The 19,419-nt window shown below is 41.2% G+C and overlaps 1 protein-coding gene and 1 long non-coding RNA gene across 7 annotated transcripts in view; one reads left to right on the forward strand and one right to left on the reverse strand.

Annotated features, from left to right (window-relative positions):
* The window catches only part of scaper (S-phase cyclin A-associated protein in the ER), a 311,736-nt gene that overhangs the window by 157,622 nt on the left and 134,695 nt on the right, over positions 1 to 19,419 (reverse strand). The window lies entirely within an intron of this gene.
* LOC122542539 lies at positions 92 to 19,340 on the forward strand. The gene is made up of 3 exons (XR_006309813.1): positions 92 to 102; positions 14,741 to 14,745; positions 19,247 to 19,340. It is a non-coding gene; the product is annotated as an uncharacterized LOC122542539 (long non-coding RNA).

Raw genomic sequence — 19,419 nt, forward strand, 5'->3', positions numbered from 1 at the left:
AAGTGACCAGGATAAATCTGCATGGTTTTCAAAAATAAAGAGATTGTTTCTTCTGGTCATGTCTCTCCCTTCCTTCAAGGCCTGTTTCTGACTGCACTGTCAGTATAAACACCTACTGGGGCTCCCCATCACTTGTGAAATGCTCAACGATGCCCTTTCTTCAAAAGCACAAAAAATGCCAGTTGTTTCAGGATTATGTCACTCTTTCTATTACATGGTAAAAATATTCAGATCAATTTCACAGCATGTACCATTTCATGGTATTTCATAAATGGCCCCTGCAAGACCAACAAAACATCCAGCTACAAACCAACCTTTCCGAGCTAATCCTATTGACTTTTGATCATTTTAATGCTGTTTATAAATGTACATGCACCCCAATTATAATCGGTCCATAATTGGCAGATGTTCCTGTTGTGCAAGTGTAGAAGTGTACTGTACCTTTGAGAGAGTAAAGGAATTGGCAAGCACACCAAGTGCTGAACAATTTATGATGTAACATTTGATTCAGAACAGATAGTACTGGCTGAGTTGCTATGAGACAAAAACAATTTGAATTTGGCCAATCAGTTTAAATTACACCCCAAAAAAAATCAAAGTCCAATCAAGTTTGAATTTAGTATATTGTCAATCTTAAAAGCCAGTGGTTTTTTTTGGAATGAGTGGGTATAAAACTGGGGGAAATTGAACAGTTGGGAGGAGAACTGCTAAGCTACCAGCATGTAAAGACTGTCTGAAAAATAGCTCTCTTAAAAGGTACTGTTATTGATCAGTAACCTGTGAAGCAGAATCCCCAAGAAGGAAAGACGACAGGAATACATTGAAAACTGCAAGCTGCTTGGTTTTGAGATAAGAAGTTTTGTTTTGTAAATATAATCGGGAGTTTTATCAGACTAGTATTATAGAAGGGAAGGTAAAAGATGGATTAGAGAGGAGCTGTAAATAGTTGTTAGTTAATTATTCTGTTATATTTCAGAACTAAAGTTGTTAATTTGTACTTCAAATAGTTCTTGGCCTCTCAAATTTTCAGAGATAATTATATGTAACAAATCTTATCCGTGTTGCTGGTTTACAGTAAGCAGGAGATTTTACCCAGTGTCGTAACATTCCTTCAGTTACCTAGTCTCCAATTTCTGGAATTCCTTGGAATATGCCTTTTAACTTCTCTGCCTTGTTTTCTTCTTAAAATCTACCTCTTTGACCAAGCTTTCAATAATCTCCTTATGTGACTTGATGCCGTATGGTGTTGTATAATTCTCCTGTGAAGTGCCTTGGAACATTTCTTTATATTAAAGGTGTCATAATTTGTTGGATATTCAGATAGCATATTGTCTAATGACAACAGGGATATGGTCAAAGTGTAACAGTGAAATGTAATTCAAACATTCAAGCAGGGTTTGCAATGAGTACTATGCAGAACCAATAACATATCACAGAAGTAGATTTCTTCCTCCTTAGTTGTGTCCAATGATCAGCAACATTCTCAACCCTATTTTCAGTTTATTCCAGCAGTGCAAAATATTCCAGCCACTAAATTCTAGGAGTAAAGTTATGGTTTACAGCAGACAAACTGGTAAAGTATTTGATGCAGTATTTGGACCAACCCCTCGAAATTGCTAAAATGCTCCATATAACTATGGTATCATACAATACCATCAAAGCTGCCATTTTATTCGGGCTAGCTAATGTTACCTTTTTTTCCTTCCTTTACTCTTTAACAGGATTAGGGCATCATTGGCTAGGCAGCATTTATTACCCATCCCTAATTGCCCAGAGGGCAGTTGAGAGTCAACCACTTTGTCGTGGGTCTGGAATCACATGTAGCCAACCAGGTAAGGAGGCAGTTTCCTTCCTTAAAGGGCGCTAGTGAACCAGATGGGTTTTCTGACAATTGGCAATGGATTTTTCCAACAGTAATCATTAGATTCTTAATTCCAGATATTTATTGAATTCAAATTCCACCTTTTTTCATTCTCGGATTCGAATCCGGGTCCCTGGAACATTACCTGGGTCTCTGGATTAACAGTCCAGTGATAATACCACTAGGCCATTGCCTCCCCTTTTGAAACTTTTACTACAGCAATTAGTTATAGAACTGGATGTAGATGTTTACCAATGCAGTAGCTTTCTAACTGTGAAGTATATTGCCTCACATATTTTGCAATAAGTAAATAATCTATATAAGATGCACACATGTAAGAACGTAGGAATAAGGAATATTTCCAGGTGCAAATAAAGATATTTCTAATATCTAATTTTTTTTTAAACTGGAAACGTGTTACAGCCACATGCTTTAAAACTGCCTATTTCCATCTTTGTAATATTGCCCATCTTGGGCCTGCATCAGCTTATCTGCTGCTCAAACTCTCTCCTGTGTCTTTATTAGTCTGACTTTGTCTCGACCAACTATTCCAATGCACCCTTAGCTGGTATCTCAAAATCCATCTTCTCCACACTTCTAGCCAACTAACATACTCCTCCAAGAACCAAGTATTATTCACCCACTACTCTCCCTCCACATTCATGGACTTATTCTGGTTCCTGGTTGAGCAATGCCTCAATTCAAAAATTCTCAACCTTGTTTTCAAATTAATCTATGAATTCATTTTTCCTGACTCTTCATAACCTCCTCCAGTTCACAATTTTCCAACTTCGGTGCTCTTCCAATTCTGTCCTCGAGCATCCCCAAATCCTCTAGCCTAAAGCTGTCAAAGCCCTCAACTCTGCAAGTGCCTTCCTAACCATCTCCAGCTTTCTTCCTTAAGACACTTCTCGAAACTTACCTCTTTGACCATACTTACTATACTAATTCGGTCAGGTTGGCGACAAATTTTGCTGAAGAGCTCCTATGAATCAGTTGGTGCATTTCGCTGTATTACTTCAAAGGCCTTGTGTAAATACAAGTTACTGTTACAAATGTAGGTGTAAAACGATTTTTAAAAAAATATTAAAACCCTTGGTGATGGGCACATGTACATTGTGCAAGACAGCATAGAGAGTAGCAAAGGATGACTTAAATCAAATAAAAATTGAAGACATCAGTTTTCGCATTAAAACCCTATGACTGTAGGGCATGCGATGATTGAAGAAAGTGATTTATTGAATGCTTACTATAATCATTGCCTTGGTTAAAAACATTAAAGTGTGATTTGACGTCTTGGTTATGAGAAGTAATTCATAAGACATGACAGGCCAAATTAAAAACTATCATTTTCTGAGCTTGTCTTTTGTCTTTTTTTTATTTTTTTAAAGAATTTTATTAAACAGTACAAGTTACATCCAAACAGTTAACAATGAACAGCAGTTTACAAAAAAAACCCAGCAATTTACAGAGGAAAGGGGCAGCAAAGCCAGACCCCCAAACCCCACCGTACAACCAGTTCACAGGGAAAAGAGGACAAACCTCAAATCCCACCTGATCAGATCAAAAAGGAAACAGTCCGAGAAACCAAACAATAAAAGAGTGCATATAACACATATTCCCCTGGCAACCCAGCAAACCACCCTCTCCTCTCCCCTTCCGGCTACTCAAAGGCAGCCCGCCCCAATGCCCCTTCCAGCTCTTGGTCTGCCGTGACACACCTTCCAGCCACCTCCAGGACCATCCGCCTTGGTACCTTCCTGGAGTGACAGCACTGAGGACAGCACTATGCCCTCCAGTTCTCAGTCTGCCCCTACAAACCATCTGACTCTCGCCCACCTGGATATGCCATCCAGCCTGTGGACTGCCCTGACAGACGTCCGAGCTGTGTCTCAACCAACTCGTTCCCCTTTCCTGAGATGAAGGTGCACAGGGCAGCCCACAGGCCTTCTGGATCCTGGCCTGCCCCTACGCACATTCTGGCTCTTGGCTGCTCCAACTTCTGGCCACCTCTAGGACAGCCCATCCCGATTACCCCTTCTCGGGACGCAGCGCTCAGAATGGCACACTCACCTTCTGGCTTTCGGGGTGATTGGCGTCAGGATGCCCTACCCACCTTCCGACTCTTGGGACAGCCTACCCACCTTCTGGTTCTCAGGACGGCCTATCCAACCTCAGGCTCTTGGGACAGCTTTTTGGGATGACCTATGAGTCTCCCAGCTCACAGTGAGGCCTGCCAGACCAAGGAACACACAAGACAGTGTGGGTGATAAACCCAACAAGCAACATGACAGAGTTAATTATCAACAAACAGAATCACTTCTGGTACACAGAATCCATTACCAAAACAGTTTTCTTCAGAATGCAGAGTCCATTCCCAAGAACAGAGTCCACTCTAGTGTGCAAAGTGCATTGTTAGGAATAGAGTCCACTCCAGTATGCAGAATCCATTGCCAGAAAATGAGTCCACAACACAACCAAAAGCAGAGTCCACAACCAAAAGCAGAGTCCACAACCAAAAGCAGAGTCCACTCCAGTGTGCAGAGTCCACTCCTGAAGGCAGCAAATGCATACCCCACAGCGCACACACAGGCATTCGGTCTCCATAGAGGCCTGGTTCATCCACAGAGAACCAGACCCACTTACAGGAATATAGTTCATTGTAAAAGGTGCAGCTAACTCACAGGGATGGTCCACTCCAACAGGCAGGGTCCAATCCAGGATGCAGCAAATGCTCACCTCCCAGCACACGCACAGATGTTCAGTCTTTACTGAGGTATATTCCACCCACAGAGGAACTGTTCATCTGGAAAAGTGCATTATCTGATAGGGGACTCAGTCCAACACCAAAAAAGTGAAGACACATGGGAAAAAACAAAGAAAACCAGAACAAAAGGGCTAAGACCTGCCACAAAATCAACATAATCCTTGAGATTTGGTATTCTAGTAATTCTATCCTGATCAGTACAAAAAGCTTCAAACAGCATTTCCCGTTTCAAAAAAGTAAATTGATTTTGAAAGGACGTCAGCCCCCTGAAATGTTATCTGAACTTTCCCCACAAATGCTGACGAAATGTGATGAGTATTTCCAGACAATCCTGTTTAGATCAGACACTTTGTGGGAGTGTTATCGGACAAAATAAAATCACCACGGGCCAGATAAGGCAATACGAAACAAGATGACCCAAAGCTTTATTGAAGGGATAGGTTTTAAGGAGCAGCAAAAGGCAGTTTCAGAGCTTAGGGCCTCGACAGCTGAAAGGACTGTCTTCAATGGTGAAATAAATAGGTAGCACAGCCACAATAAGAGACAGGCTGCATGAGCTGTCCATCTCCCAGCAGCTGAGTCAGTTCACCCAGCAGTTCATTTCTCCTCTCCTGCCTTCCTCTACGGAGGTCATGTGGCATGTAAAAACCCATAATCTGTTTTCCCCTCACATGGTTCAGGTATCTGGACATCATTTACTGCCTGTCCCTAATAGCCCTGGAGAATGGGGTACATGGAGTATACATTGCATGGGTATACACACTGCTGTTGGAGATGGAGTTACAAGATCTGTATCTCACCACAATAAAAGAACACTGATACATTTCCACGTCTGCTGCCCTTGGCCTTCTGGATGGTGAGGCCATGGGTTTGGAAGTGTTACTGATGGAGTATGGGTGATTTATTGCAACGTGGTCAACCTTGTGATTGAAGGAAGGTCATTAATGTACCAATGAAGATCATAGAGTCATAGAGATGTACAGCATGGAAACAGACCCTTCAGTCCAACTCGTCCACGCCGACCAGATATCCGAACCTAATTTGGTACCATTTGCCAGCCCTTGACCCATATCTCTCTAAACCCTTCCTATTCATATACCCATCCAGATGCCTTTTAAATGTTGCAATTGTACCAGCCTCTACCACTTCCTCTGGCAGCTCATTCCATACATGCACCACCCTCTGTGTGAAAATGTTGACTCTTAGGTCCCTTTTATATGTTTTCCCTCTCACCCTAAACATATGCCCTTTAGCTCTGGACTCCCTCACCACAGGGAAAAGACATTGTCTATTTACCCTAACCATGCCCCTCATGATTTTGTAAACCTTTATGAGGTCACTCCTCACACTCAGACACTGCAGGGAAAACTGCCAAAGCCTATTCAGCTTCTCCTTATAGCTCAAACCCTCCAATCCTGGTATCATCCTCAAAATCTTTTCTGAACCCTTTCAAGTTTCACAACATCTTTCCGATAGAAAGGAGACCAGCATTGCATGCAATATTCCAAAAGTGACCGAACCAACATCCTGTACAACTGCAACATGACCTCCCAACTCCTTTACTCAATGCTCTGACCAATAAAGGAAAGCATACTAAACGCCTTCTTCACTATCCTATCCACCTGTGACTCTACTTTCAGGGAGCTATGAAGCTGCACTCCAAGGTCTCTTTGTTCAGCAACACTCCCTTGGACCTTGCCATTAAGTGTATAGGCCCTGCTAAGATTTGCTTTTCCAAAATGCAGCACCTCACATTTATTTAAATTAAATTCTATCTGCCACTCCTCAACGCATTGGCCCATCTGATTAAGATCCCATTATAATCTGAGGTAACCTTCTTTGCTGTCCACTACACCTCCAATTTTGGTGTCATCTGCAAACTTACTAACCATACCTCCTACGTTCACGTCCAAATTATATAAATGATAAAAAGAGTGGACCCAGCCCACTGATCCTTGTGGCCCTCCACTGGCCCCAAGTCTCTAGTCTGAAAAGCAACCCTCTACCACCAAACTCTGTTTTCTCCTTTCAAGTCTGTTCTATAGCCAAATGTCTAGTCCACCCTGTATTCCATAAGATCTAAACTTGCTAACCAATCTCCCATGGGCAACCTTGTTGAACGCCATAGTTAATCCATATAGATCATGTCCACCACTCTGCCCTCATCAATCCTTCTGTTACCTCTTCCTCCAGTGATAGTAATTTTCTTGAGTTCCTTTCTGGATGTAGGTTTGCCCCCAGACACCTCGCCACCACACTAGGCAACATCATCAGCGAGCCTCCAGATGAAGCACTGGCGGCATGGCCAGCCCCCTATTTGTATGTCTGGGCCTCCCTGGGCCGGTGATGTCACTTCCTCTGGTGATGTCATTTCTTGTTCTTCTCCCGGGGGGTGGCAAATGGGATCCAAGCCAACGCCTCCACCGATAGAGTTCCAGCCAGAATGCTTAGAAGCATGGCATTCCAACCGGAACTCCACCAACAAAGACACCGACCCGCATCTCATCCACCACCCCCAGAGAAAAAAGAACAGGAAAGGACGTCACCAACCCAAGCACACAAACAGAAAGTAGGCCATGCCACCAACGCTTCATTTGGAGGCACACCAACGACGCCACCCAGCACAGCGACGAAATGTCCGAAAACTAACTCTCCAGCTCAGTGAGCAAACCTAAATCCAGAACCTCAACCTGAGCTACAAATCTTCTCAAAACTCGCCGAGTTCCTTTCTCCCTACTTTTCCTGACCTATATCTTACTAGTAGACACTATGGCAGGCTTCACTAACATACGAGCCATCAGGCCATTGTACAAGATACAGTCAAACGTGACTGCAAGGTTAAGGGTTTATACGATTTTCCAATTCACAATTTCTCTCCCATGATTGTTGCTAATGGATTCCTCTCCGGTTTACTGCCCCTTCACCTTAGCTAGCCCAACTCTCAAACCCTCATAACTGTCTTAACTAAGTTGCAGATACTAGTCACTTTTCACTCCTCAAACTGAAAGTAGAATTTAATCATATTATGGTCACTACTTCCCTGGGAAGAGTTCACTGATTCATCAGCGCTGCTGGGGGGGTGGGGGAAACACTGACGTCATGTCATCCCCCACGTGTCTTTGATCACGTGATCAGAGCCCCGCCCCTCCTGGTCTTGCGCCTTAACATGGCGGCAGTGAATCCGTGGCTTGGTACTTTAGATTAGATTCCCTACAGTGTGGAAACAGGCCCTTCAGCCCAACAAGTCCATACCGACCCTCTGAAGAGTAACCCACCCCCCCTCTGACTAATGCACCTAACTACTATGGACAATTTAGCATGGCCAATTCACCTGACCTGCACATCTTTTCTACTGCACTGCTCATTCGGTTAAAAAACAGTTCAACAGACTGAAGTGAAACTGTGTCTTCAAGTCGTACTTATATTTAAAATTAAAATAACTGGAGTGCGACCAATTCCATTGCCTTGCACCAATTCCCTCTTTTACCTCAGTAGGGGAGAGTTTTCCATGCGCTCACGTTTTTTTTGTGCGGGTGTCGGATATTCCGGTTTGGGGGTGGGGAACCCACCGATGCCGGCTCCGGTGTTGACCGCAACAGCGGGGATTACGTTTGAGAGAAAACATCTTTTTGTCTATTAATAAAAACAATTCAGTTTAAAACAAAACGCTGTTTGCAATCCTAAACCAGAATGAAATCAAATTCAAAAAGAATCCTTGATTTACCTTCCTTGCCTACGGACACCCATAAGCTCTCTCGAAGGCAGTGATTCACACTGGGGTAAAATTCATTTTTATAAAACATTGCCCAATAGTCAAATTGCCAATTTTGAAAAATGAACCCAGACAGTGTGCTACTAGACTGGTCAACAATGGAAGGGCCTTACAACCCCATCTGATCTGATACCTGCATATGCACTTTCCAGAAAACGTCACAACTGGAAGCAAGAAACTGACTTCTTGCAATCCAACATCGCACCAGGACACTGCATATGCTGTGTTAAAATTTTTTGATGTTATGAACGTGGTAAATAATGTGGTAATACTCAGATAATCTGTTTTAATAGTTTTTGTGGTTCTGTTCGCCGAGCTGGGAATTTGTGTTGCAGACGTTTTGTCCCCTGTCTAGGTGACATCCTCAGTGCTTGGGAGCCTCTTGTGAAGCGCTTCTGTGATCTTTCCTCCGCCATTTGTAGTGGTTTGAATCTGCCACTGAATCATTTCCGAACTGACAGCCAGACTACTGCAACCACTAGGACTCAAACAGCACACAAACCAACAGCCACTCTCAGACAACAACTCACCAGAACGAAGGACCCGATACCCAGCATGAGCAAAACCAATGTAGTGTACAAAATCCCATGCAAGGACTGCACAAAACACTACATAGGACAAACAGGAAGACAGCTAACGATCTGCATCCATGAACACCAACTAGCCACGAAACGACACGACCAGCTATCCTTAGCAGTCAAAACCACTACAAATGGCGAAGGAAAGATCACAGAAGCGCTTCACAGGAGGCTCCCAAGCACTGAGAATGTCACCTAGTCAGGGGACGAAACGTCTGCAGCACAAATTCCCAGCTCGGCGAACAGAACCACAACAACGAGCACCCGAGCTAAAAATCTTCTCACAAACTCTGAACTGTTTTAGCAGTGTTGCTGACCATAGATTAACTTGCCTAGATTAACTCCTTTAAAGCAGTGCCATAGAATCTTCTACATTCAGCTGAAGATCAGGTAGACCCTCAGTTTAACATTTCTTCCAACATGTCTGATAGTTCAGTACTTGCCCAGTACCGCACTTAATGTTAGACTTAGTTTTTACACAGTCCACTAACATACTCCTACCAGAATCAAGTGGTTCAGAGATGAAAATGTTACCAACCTGTCATCAGCAATCACTCGCTAACAATATTGATCAACCACCCAGGAAATTCCATGTCAGTGCTCATGAGTTCTGGGAGTCCTTGCGTGACTAATGAGCCCAATCCTGGAGCCACATCTCCAACTACACATTGATAGGTGCTTCTGGAAGGTGGAAATGATCTTTGGCCTTGAGATCATTGGCAATCCTTTAAGGCCATATGAGACAGAAACAGGAATAAGCTGTTTGGCTCCTTGAGATAGCAACCATGCATAATCCAAGTTTAGGAGTCAAACAGAGGGAAGGATGACTGCCTAATATACAAAGATATTGGTATCATCATAGATGTCACGGTCATTTAAGACCCTTAATTTTTGGCATTTGAAGGTGGATCTTGCAGATCGGATGCAATGTGGAATCTCTTCATTGATATCAGCCTTAGATGTCAGATAGCTTTCCAGGTGGGGGAAACGTTCCACTTTTGGGAGGATTTCTCTGTTGATCTTAATGGAGGGATGGACCAAAACATGACCTGGGATAGGTTGTTAAATGATTCGAGTCTTGAAGTTGAGGCAAAGCCAATTCCTTAGTATGCTTCCATGAAGGCACTAAACTTAGCTTCTCTTACAAAACAGCAGAAATGACACTATCATCCATTTACAGTCAATTCTGACATGCTGTTCCCCTGCGAGTTCGCATAGTAAGAAAATTGTGCAATAGTCACACTATGTAAACTAATGAAGCTGGAATTGCATTATAGCCAATACAGGTAAGGAAAGTTCGTATTCAACAAACAAACTGTCTAAATTCTTCAATCACATTAAACTCACATTGAAGAAACACGTGTTATACAGAACCGACTGTACTAAAGTCCCACGGCCAATGGTGGTGTCATTTTCCTCTTGGATTTCAATTGGCTGAAATTGAAAACTTTCCATCCATCTTGTAAACGATGCCCACAACACTGGGAAGCATGTTCTTGAGAAGATGAAGGATGGTGGCAATGAAGATGGAGAAAAGAGTTGGGGTAGTGACAGATTCCTGCGTGACCCCTGTCTTGACTGCAAAGGTTTCAATCATATTACAGTCAGTGAGGACCAAGCCACAGCTGACAAAGGTCAAAATGTAACAATCAGGTCCGAGAGCACATGTTTTTGAGGGCAAGCTAGGCATATTTATTGTGACTGCTCAGAAAACAATTACGGTAAAGGTCTGAGGATTAATTTAAACATTATGCCTGGACTGAAACCCTACTTGCTGTCCTTTGATTTTTTTCAGACTGATCTTCCAAGGCAAATCGTTCCAAATCCCCCAAGTGCAGGAATTCCCACAGAGTTTTGAAAATAATCTTTGCAGTGGGCAAGAGTTTAGTTGTTCCAAAGCTTCTTTTAAATTCTCTACATAGTTTTACTTTAAGTCGGTGAGGGAGTAGTATGGGTGAGGTAAATGGGTAGGAGTGGTGCTTTGAGGTGATAGCGTGACAGCTGGGTAGGATGCATTAATAGGTCAGCAGGGTAGTCATGACTAGTCAGGGGAATTGATGGGCATGGGGTCAGAGTTGAATGGTGACATTGGGTTGGAGAAGGCATTCGTCAGGTTGCAGAAGGTAATGGTAGGGTCGGGGGAAGTGGGAAAACTCAGTCTTAAGTGGGGATGGTGGGACAGTTGTATATTTAGCCAGTAGTTGCACATGATTTTAAACTGTCTAACATTTCTTCGGGAATTCTCTAGGTAAGTAGGTCACAACTATCTATAATTGCTGACACTTGGAATCAAATTACTTTTGGAAGGTTCTGGAGAACAGGGGAATTGCCCATTTGAAGTTCAACAGAGCCAGTGAGTCAGGATCTTTGCAGGGACTTGCCATACATCTTTTGGATTTATATGTAGCTTTTGACAATCTGAAGACTCAAAGATTTGGGCCTGTTCTTTTAAGGAATAGTGCAGACTGGAATTACATGAAGAACCTGATAAAGAAAAAACGTTGGGGAGGATTGTGATACAAAAGACACTCTAAACTGATTCAAAAAGGCAACAATATCCAAGTAGATAATGACTCACATTCAGGCATTTCCAAAATATAATTTTGCACAAATATAACCGAAAGGTAATTAAACAAATAAATACTTGCCTCAGGCACTTCTTCTGATGCCAAGAAATGTTTTTTATTCCCCGTACCCCAGCTGCAGTCCATGCATATTGGTGGCTGGACAGCATTAATTGTCCATTCCTAGCTGCTCTTGTCGGTAAGCTACCTTCATGAACCACTGTAGTCCCTGAACTGACAACTAACTTTCTATAAGAAAGGAATATTGTACTGCCAAACAAGTGGAATGATTCTTTTTCATTTTTCCTATTAAAAGTACAGCTAGATATCCATTACTTTTAAATCCGCACATCTTAGATCACACAAATGTTATTCTTCTAAGGAAAATGAAGCATTGTTCATAGATATTTACCATATTAAATAAAATATACTCATTTCACTGTACATGTATTATGATGTGGAATTTGTCACCAATATGTTTCTGTAAAACTGTTTTGTGGTCTGGATTCTCATTTTAATGATCATTGCTTCAAAACAATAGGTATCATTATCAAATAAAATCCATTAGGTAGCCTGTATATCCAAGACAGAAAGTATAGGCTCATGCCCCTTCAGCACCTAATCTAGACTGATACTTTGGCATTATACTGAGGAGATGCTGCACTGCCTTGCTGTGCCATTCTTCGATAAGACTTTAAGCCAAAGCTTGGTTAGGTAGATCATAGAATGTCCCAAGGCACTTTTTGACGAAGAGTAAGCAACATATGGTCAATTTTTATGGCAAATATTCTTTCCTCAACCATCAGCAAAATCAGATTAATTTGTTATTCATTGTATCGCTGTCTATACAAAGGGAATAATACCACCACATAACAGCTATGCAATTCAAACTCATTCACTGCATTTGAAATGAGTTTGTATACTCCTGGGAGATGTGATGTCCTAAAGTGAATGCAAGCTTTTTTTTTACACAGCATTCGACAAGAACACAGTGAAACAAATAAATCTGTCTCTGACAAGTTAGTACGGCTCTATAAGAATTCTAATTATTTGGAGTTTGGCAGTCATATAAAAAGACTCAACAGTCTCTTAAAAAGTGTTTTCAAGTCACTCACAAAGTGCTTTATCAATAATGGCTAGTTGGTAACTGCTTCCAAATAATGGTGTTCCAAATAATTATCCATTTAAATTCTAAAGTTATACAGAATCTGAATAACTTGCAAACATATGAATTGGAGGCTTCAGTAAATAGTATTCTTTACAAGATATGTCAATATTGCTGGAAACAAAACTGTTCAACCGTTTCCCTAATTGGCTGAGAGAGACAGCTTTCAGAAATGTGAGGCACCACAGCTCTGATTTGCCTAGTTTGGCTCCAGCATGCCTAGGTCAACAGGTGAAAGCTATTACCTAAAATCAACCTTTTCAAGGTCTTGTGCTGGAGGTTCCCAACAGTACTAAGTGTAATTTGGTACCAACTCTCTCAGATCACTAAAGCAGAAGAAAGACCATGCAGATCCACTGTGCAGTTATTTAGACAAAGGGGACATCCTACAGAAAGTTAACAAGGAATTGGGACTCTGCCTCACAGCGGTCATTACATTCCAGAATTTTCTCCTCTGAAAAATCAGTGAAGGAGCACATTTGAAAGAAAAAAATTCAGTGATGCTGAAGAATTTACAGATTTGAAAAATTTGCAAAAGCTCAAGAAAATGTGTGTGAACCAAACTTGCCTTAAAATGCTTTAAAATAGTAGGGTTGACACAAAAATGCTCAAGGAGAGAAACATAAATTTTCTTCCCCAATTGTATTAACACTAGAGTAAATTGCTGCTAATAGTAGGAGGCAAAAACTAGTCAGAATAAAGCAGTGCACAGTGACAAATGAGGGTGATCTGAGGGTTAGTACAGCTCAGGCACAATGCTGAAATTTTCTAACAATGTGCAATTGTATGACATCTTCAAAGCAGAAAAGTAATTTCACAAAAGCAAATTGAAATGATTTGCCAAATGTGCAATGCCACAATGGTTTTCCACAAATTTGATGGTTACTGACACATTGTAATGCCTAAGCCAAGTAGCAAATTAATCTTACACGTCAGTCTTTTTCATATTGCAAAATCTTCTAACCAATTGTAGAATGTTCCCGGGACCAGAGTTTCCATCACAGTTGGTTTCTCCAGTCATGAAAACTACAGCACGACTGTCACCTCTGAGAACTTGTGTCGATTTAGGTTTGATCTCCGGCTCTCGTGTTAAAATAAAGAGAGCACCTCTAATTTTTGGATTGATTATATACAGGTGATAAAATTGAGCCATATCCAATGATTACAATATGATTAGGTAAACATAATCCCCCACTTAGCTAACATCACAAAGAAAACAGAAATGGTCTTAGGTATGGCATGCATCTAAAATTAATAACTTATATTCAATGTGCTTTTCCAATAACTATTTGTTGCTATTTTAATACTTTTAGTTCTAATCAACTAATTTTGAGACAGTAAAAATCCAGATTGCTTATAAATCTGGAGGATGTAATAATAATTAAAAAGTCATTTTTGTAATAAGAATGATTTTCATTGGCACAGCACGCTGACACACAAAAATCATTCAAATTCAGATGCAACAAAGTTTCCCAGATCTTGCATGAAGCACATGGAAGTGGAAGATAGTTACAAAGTTAAGTTTTCTAGAAGATTCATCACTGAAGGTTTTCAAGAAATCTGTGAACTAAGGAATTTAATTACAAGCCTTCAGCGAGGAAATGGAATTTGTTTCTTATCCTCAAATTTAACCCATTAAATTCTCAAAAACTACTATGCATTTTAACTTGCTCCTCCACCTCTCCCTTTGTTTCCCCAATTTTCTTTTCTTTTGTCTCAGAAAGGTTTACTTTGCAACAGAAAGGTTTAAAATTAGAATTGGATTAATCATAGAAATTGTTCACATCATTCTGATTAGAAGAGCTGAAGGAGTCAGTCAGCTGGACAGCCCAAAGGAGCAGAATTAAGGTTTGTCAAAATGTTAACTGAGACCTTAGGTATTCATGTTACTCAGCTGTTTGTATGAATTCAGTTTGTACTGTTGGGTTCAGTTACTACACCATGCAGTTAACCTAGTATCCTCTGTTCTTGCTGAAAGACAGGCAGTGTCATAAAATTAACCAGGAGCTTTTATGATAGTTTCATTTGTTAAGACAGGGTAAAAACAAGGACTGCAGATGCTGGAATCCAGAGTCTAGATTAGAGTGGTACTGGAGAAGCACAGCAGGTCAGGCAGCATCTGAGGAGCAGGAAAATCGACATTTCGGGCAAAAGCCCTTCATCAGGAAACTAATTTGTTAAGACAGTCGAGTCTTGAATGCTGCGTATTATCAAAATACAATGCCACAGCTCATTCAGATGCAAGAATAACTCGTCCCACTTTGAGTCTCAATGCTGCAAGGCTGCAGAAAGCAAATCTCAGCGCAATAGTTTTTAAAAGGCATTCTCTTAAATAAGAAGAAAAGGTAAACTAAAAGCACTTTTGGATACCATCCTACCAGGAGGAACAAAATTGTAGGCAGTTATTCAGCACATGTGTTTCCTGATCTTAAATCAGGATTGCTCTTTTGGCAGCAGATGTTCTGCACATCGTGAATATTGGGGGGGGGGGGGATTCATGGAGGGAGGGAGAAACTGGTAGTATTGATGTCAAGATACACTAAGAGGAACAGATTTATGGAACTGACTACCAGTTAGTTCTTTTAAAGCAGTGCTCCATAAATATCGCTTTGGGGAAAAAGGATTGAAGATTATAATGTGACCAGAAATGACTCAATGCTTAGAACACAAGAGCTCATGCACTAAGACTACATGAAATTTACACTTGTAAGCACAATCTAGATAATTCAACTAATATTCTATCTAATATTCTAACAATTTGGCCTCTTTAGAATGTTATTGACTGAAGAGGTTTTCTTGTGTTTTGTTAACTCATTCCTGACAGATCAAATGTAAGTTAAGAGGAATAATCGGCCAAATTGTACAAGTTAACACAAAGGGAACCAGTTTTTCTAGCCTGTTCTCTTTCCATATTTTCCTTTGCTTTAATTTGTTCCTGCTGTAATACATACTCAGTGAAAGTTCAAGGATTGGCATTCTAAAAAACTCTGGGAGCAGAACAAGAGAGTGCTGAATGGTCTGGAATAGTGCATTTTGGGTGACACTTTAAATCAAAATGTGGATGTGCTGGTGTTGGACTTTGGTGGACAAAGTCAGAAATCACACGACGCCAGGTTACAGTCCAATAGTTTATTTGAAATCACAAGCTTTCGGGTGCTGCTTCTTCATCAGGTGAAGACACTGTTGGACTATAACCCAGTGTCATGTTCTGACTTTAAATCAAAGCCTATTTAGGTGAATGTTAAAGATTCCTTGGCCACCTGTTCCAAAACAACATTACTAAACAGTGAGTAACTCAGCAATTCAGATTGCCAAAACCGACAGGTTCCCTGTCTGATTTTGGACTGCCTTGGCCAGGTTGGAGTACGGTGGGAACAGGGTTGACTGGTCCTTTGTTCCCCCCTGTTGTCAGGGCAGTTTTTATGAAGAAGGTAGGGATTTGGTTCAGAAGGGGCAGAACATGCACTAAAAAACTGGAAGGACAGAGCAGCCATGTTGAAAATAAAACTAAGCATATGAAGCAATGCTTCCTCTCTGTTTTGGATAAGAATTTGCCTAACAATACCCTCATCCAGTGTGTGCAGCCGCATCCATTTATGTGTAGACCTTCAGTGCGCAAGCACCAGTGTTCACTCTGTGTTGAAGTTCTACCTGTCTCCAGTGCTACTAGGGAAAGGTCTTGTCACATTGCTGTAGCTGGACCATACCGTACCACTTTTGAAGAAGTTTAAATAGAAAAATAGCTTTGACCACAAATCCAACAAAGAATGGTCAGCATATAATATTCTCAAGGCCCTGCTGGAAAAGGAGGACAAGTTCTGACACATGATTCCCCAAAAAGGTTGTCAAAGTCATTTGGCAGAATGTCGCATCATTAAAAGTTACAAACAAGCACCAAGATATAGTTTGACTGCGGGGTAGTGAAAAAAGCCTTTCCTGTCAGATTTCTACATGCCCTTGAAGTGATTTTTGTTTGAAAGAGGCTGCTGTCCACTGCCTTGTGAGAATTTTTCTTTTTAATTTGTTCATGGAATGTGGGTGTTGCTGGCTGGCCCAGCACTTATCATCCATCCCAAGTTGCCCTAAAGTGTTATTGTTAGCTGCACTCATCCAGGCAACTGACATGTGCATTATAGATGATGGACAATCATTGGGAAATCAGAAGGTTGGTTATTCATTGTAGAATTCCTAGCCTTGAATGTGCTCTTCTATTATTTATATGGCTAACCCAGTTCAGTTTCTGGAAAATGTCAACCCCAGGATGTCGATTGTGGGGCATTCTACTGGGAATGCCATTGAATGTCAAAGAGTGATGGTCAGTTTTTTACTAGAGAAGATGGTTATTGCTTGGCAAAAATGTACTTTTGCAAAGAAGATGCAATGGCTTTTGTCGAGGTTTATCCCGAGCAGCTTCATAATACGGGCTCTGTGGGCTGTTTCCAGGGACGCACACAAACAGAAATATCAAGAGCAGTCTTGGTTGTTGAGCCCTGTGAATAAGGTTAATACATTTCCATCGGTATGTATTTGCCAAATAACTGTTGGCCAGGAAGATTAGCTAGATTGTGCACCATACTGTTCCCATCAAGCTGCCCACACTTAGAATTGTAGAATAATACATCACTACACCAGGCCTGTTTACATTAAGAACACAAGTCCATTACAAACAAAAGCCTTGAGCTTCCTATACAAATCTTCATGATTAGACCTAATGTATGAGGTGTTTCCTTTCTAACAGGATGTACATCTTAAAGTGAAGGTTCAAATATGTCACACACTCCATTTCCATTGATTTCTCCACTTTCCCAAACAGAATAACAGTTCTATGGGCACAAGCAGCTTTTTGATACATTATCCACATGTCCATTCATTATGTCTTAATCTCTGCAGCAAACTATTCAATGGGAAGAAAAATACCACTAACCACTTACACATACACTTCAAGGAATCCAGATTATCATCTGGTGATTGCAACTGGAAGTTTAAAATCACAATGATCTGGCACAGGAATCCCGAAATCACGACACTGAGATGATGAGAGCCTTTCAGCCCATTCTAAAACTAAAATAAGTCAATGCGTCACAAGCCAGGAACATATCTGCTTTGGCTAGCAATTCTCATGGTAATTCCTTTGTGCACTAGTCCATTGGAGTCCTAGATTGCAGATATCAATCAATCAGTACATTTGTAATGGCACTGATGTCAGGATTTTGATTTTTCTCGTGGAAATAGAGCAAAAAATTAACAATTGAAGAAAATATCACACTATCAAGGAATTTAGCCAATACAGCAAGGCTCGTAAAACATTATTTGCACTAAAACTTATAGCATTCCCTACAAAATTCATTGCTTGCACAGCAAGTTTCCTGTAAGAACTAGTTTCTTTTTTCTAATCATATACTTCTTTAGAGTCATTGAAATGTTGAAGACCTAAGGGTGCAGCTTAGTTCATGTCTGCATGTACAGTAGAGTTGGAAATTACAGACTGATTAAAGTAGCAGTACAAGTTTCTTGGGATTCAGGTCACATGATTTTTCTGTACAGCCCATGCTAATCCAACGTGTATAGAACTTCACAACATTTTTCTTCCAAAACTGTCACAGATGAGAAAAAGCTATCTGACTCACCTATTGGAGGTCACCAACATGCAGTGTAGTATTTTTCTTAAATGATGCCCAAGAGAGAAAGACAGTAAAAAGGCACCCATTAAAAACCTTACCATAGTTGTCAAAGTTTGCATACCCAAACTATTTTAGATTAGTTCCCTACAGTGTGGAAACAGGCACTACGGCCCAACAAGTCCACAGCGCCTCTCTGAAGAGAAACCCACCCATACCCATTCCCCTACCCTATATTTACCCCTGCTTAATGCACCTAACACTGTGGGCAATTTAGCATGGCCAATTCACCTAATCTGCACCATCTCTGGATTGTGGGAGGAAACTGGAGCACCCAGAGGAAACCCACGCAGACACGGGGAGAATGTGCAAACTCCACACAGACAGGCGGGAATCGAACCCAGGTCTCTGGTGCGGTGAAGCAGCAGTGCTAACCACTGAGCCACCGTTCTTAATACCTTTCTATAAAAAGTGCTTTACAGCAGCTTCTAACATTTGTTGTGGGGAAGATGTTAAGCTAGCTGTCCACAGTTTCCAGCTTTCTGTCACTATTTTTCATTTGCAATCGTAGGGAATGTTGGAAAATTAAAACAATATATTGAGAACCTCAGCAACCACTTCTTTCACAACTCTATGATGTAGTTGATATCAAAATTCCAAAGTGAAACATTCAGAACATCCTATAATGCCTCTTTCGACTGCCATGAGTGTGCAACACTTTCGCCAGGGAGTGGCAGGTATTCTGACTATATGACCAGCAGAACACAATTGTGGTTGTCTCAATATGATGCGGAAACCAGATACACCAATTCAGGTGAGCGCCCAGATCTGGTAATTCAGCCTGTCATCTAATTTTCAGAAGTTTACCACTAAAGCCAATATAAAAGTCACTTTTCCTGATAGCATTTGTGGTTACAAGAGGGTGGTACCAGAGGACTAGAGAGTGGCGAATGTTGTGCCCCTGTTCAAAAAAGGGAATAGGGATAACCCCGGGAATTACAGGCCAGTTAGTCTTACTTCGGTGGTAGGCAAAGTAATGGAAAGGGTACTGAGGGATAGGATTTATGAGTATCTGGAAAGACACTGCTCGATTA

The sequence above is a fragment of the Chiloscyllium plagiosum genome, chromosome 40, assembly GCF_004010195.1.
Source record: "Chiloscyllium plagiosum isolate BGI_BamShark_2017 chromosome 40, ASM401019v2, whole genome shotgun sequence".
NCBI classification, from domain to species: Eukaryota; Metazoa; Chordata; class Chondrichthyes; order Orectolobiformes; family Hemiscylliidae; genus Chiloscyllium; species Chiloscyllium plagiosum.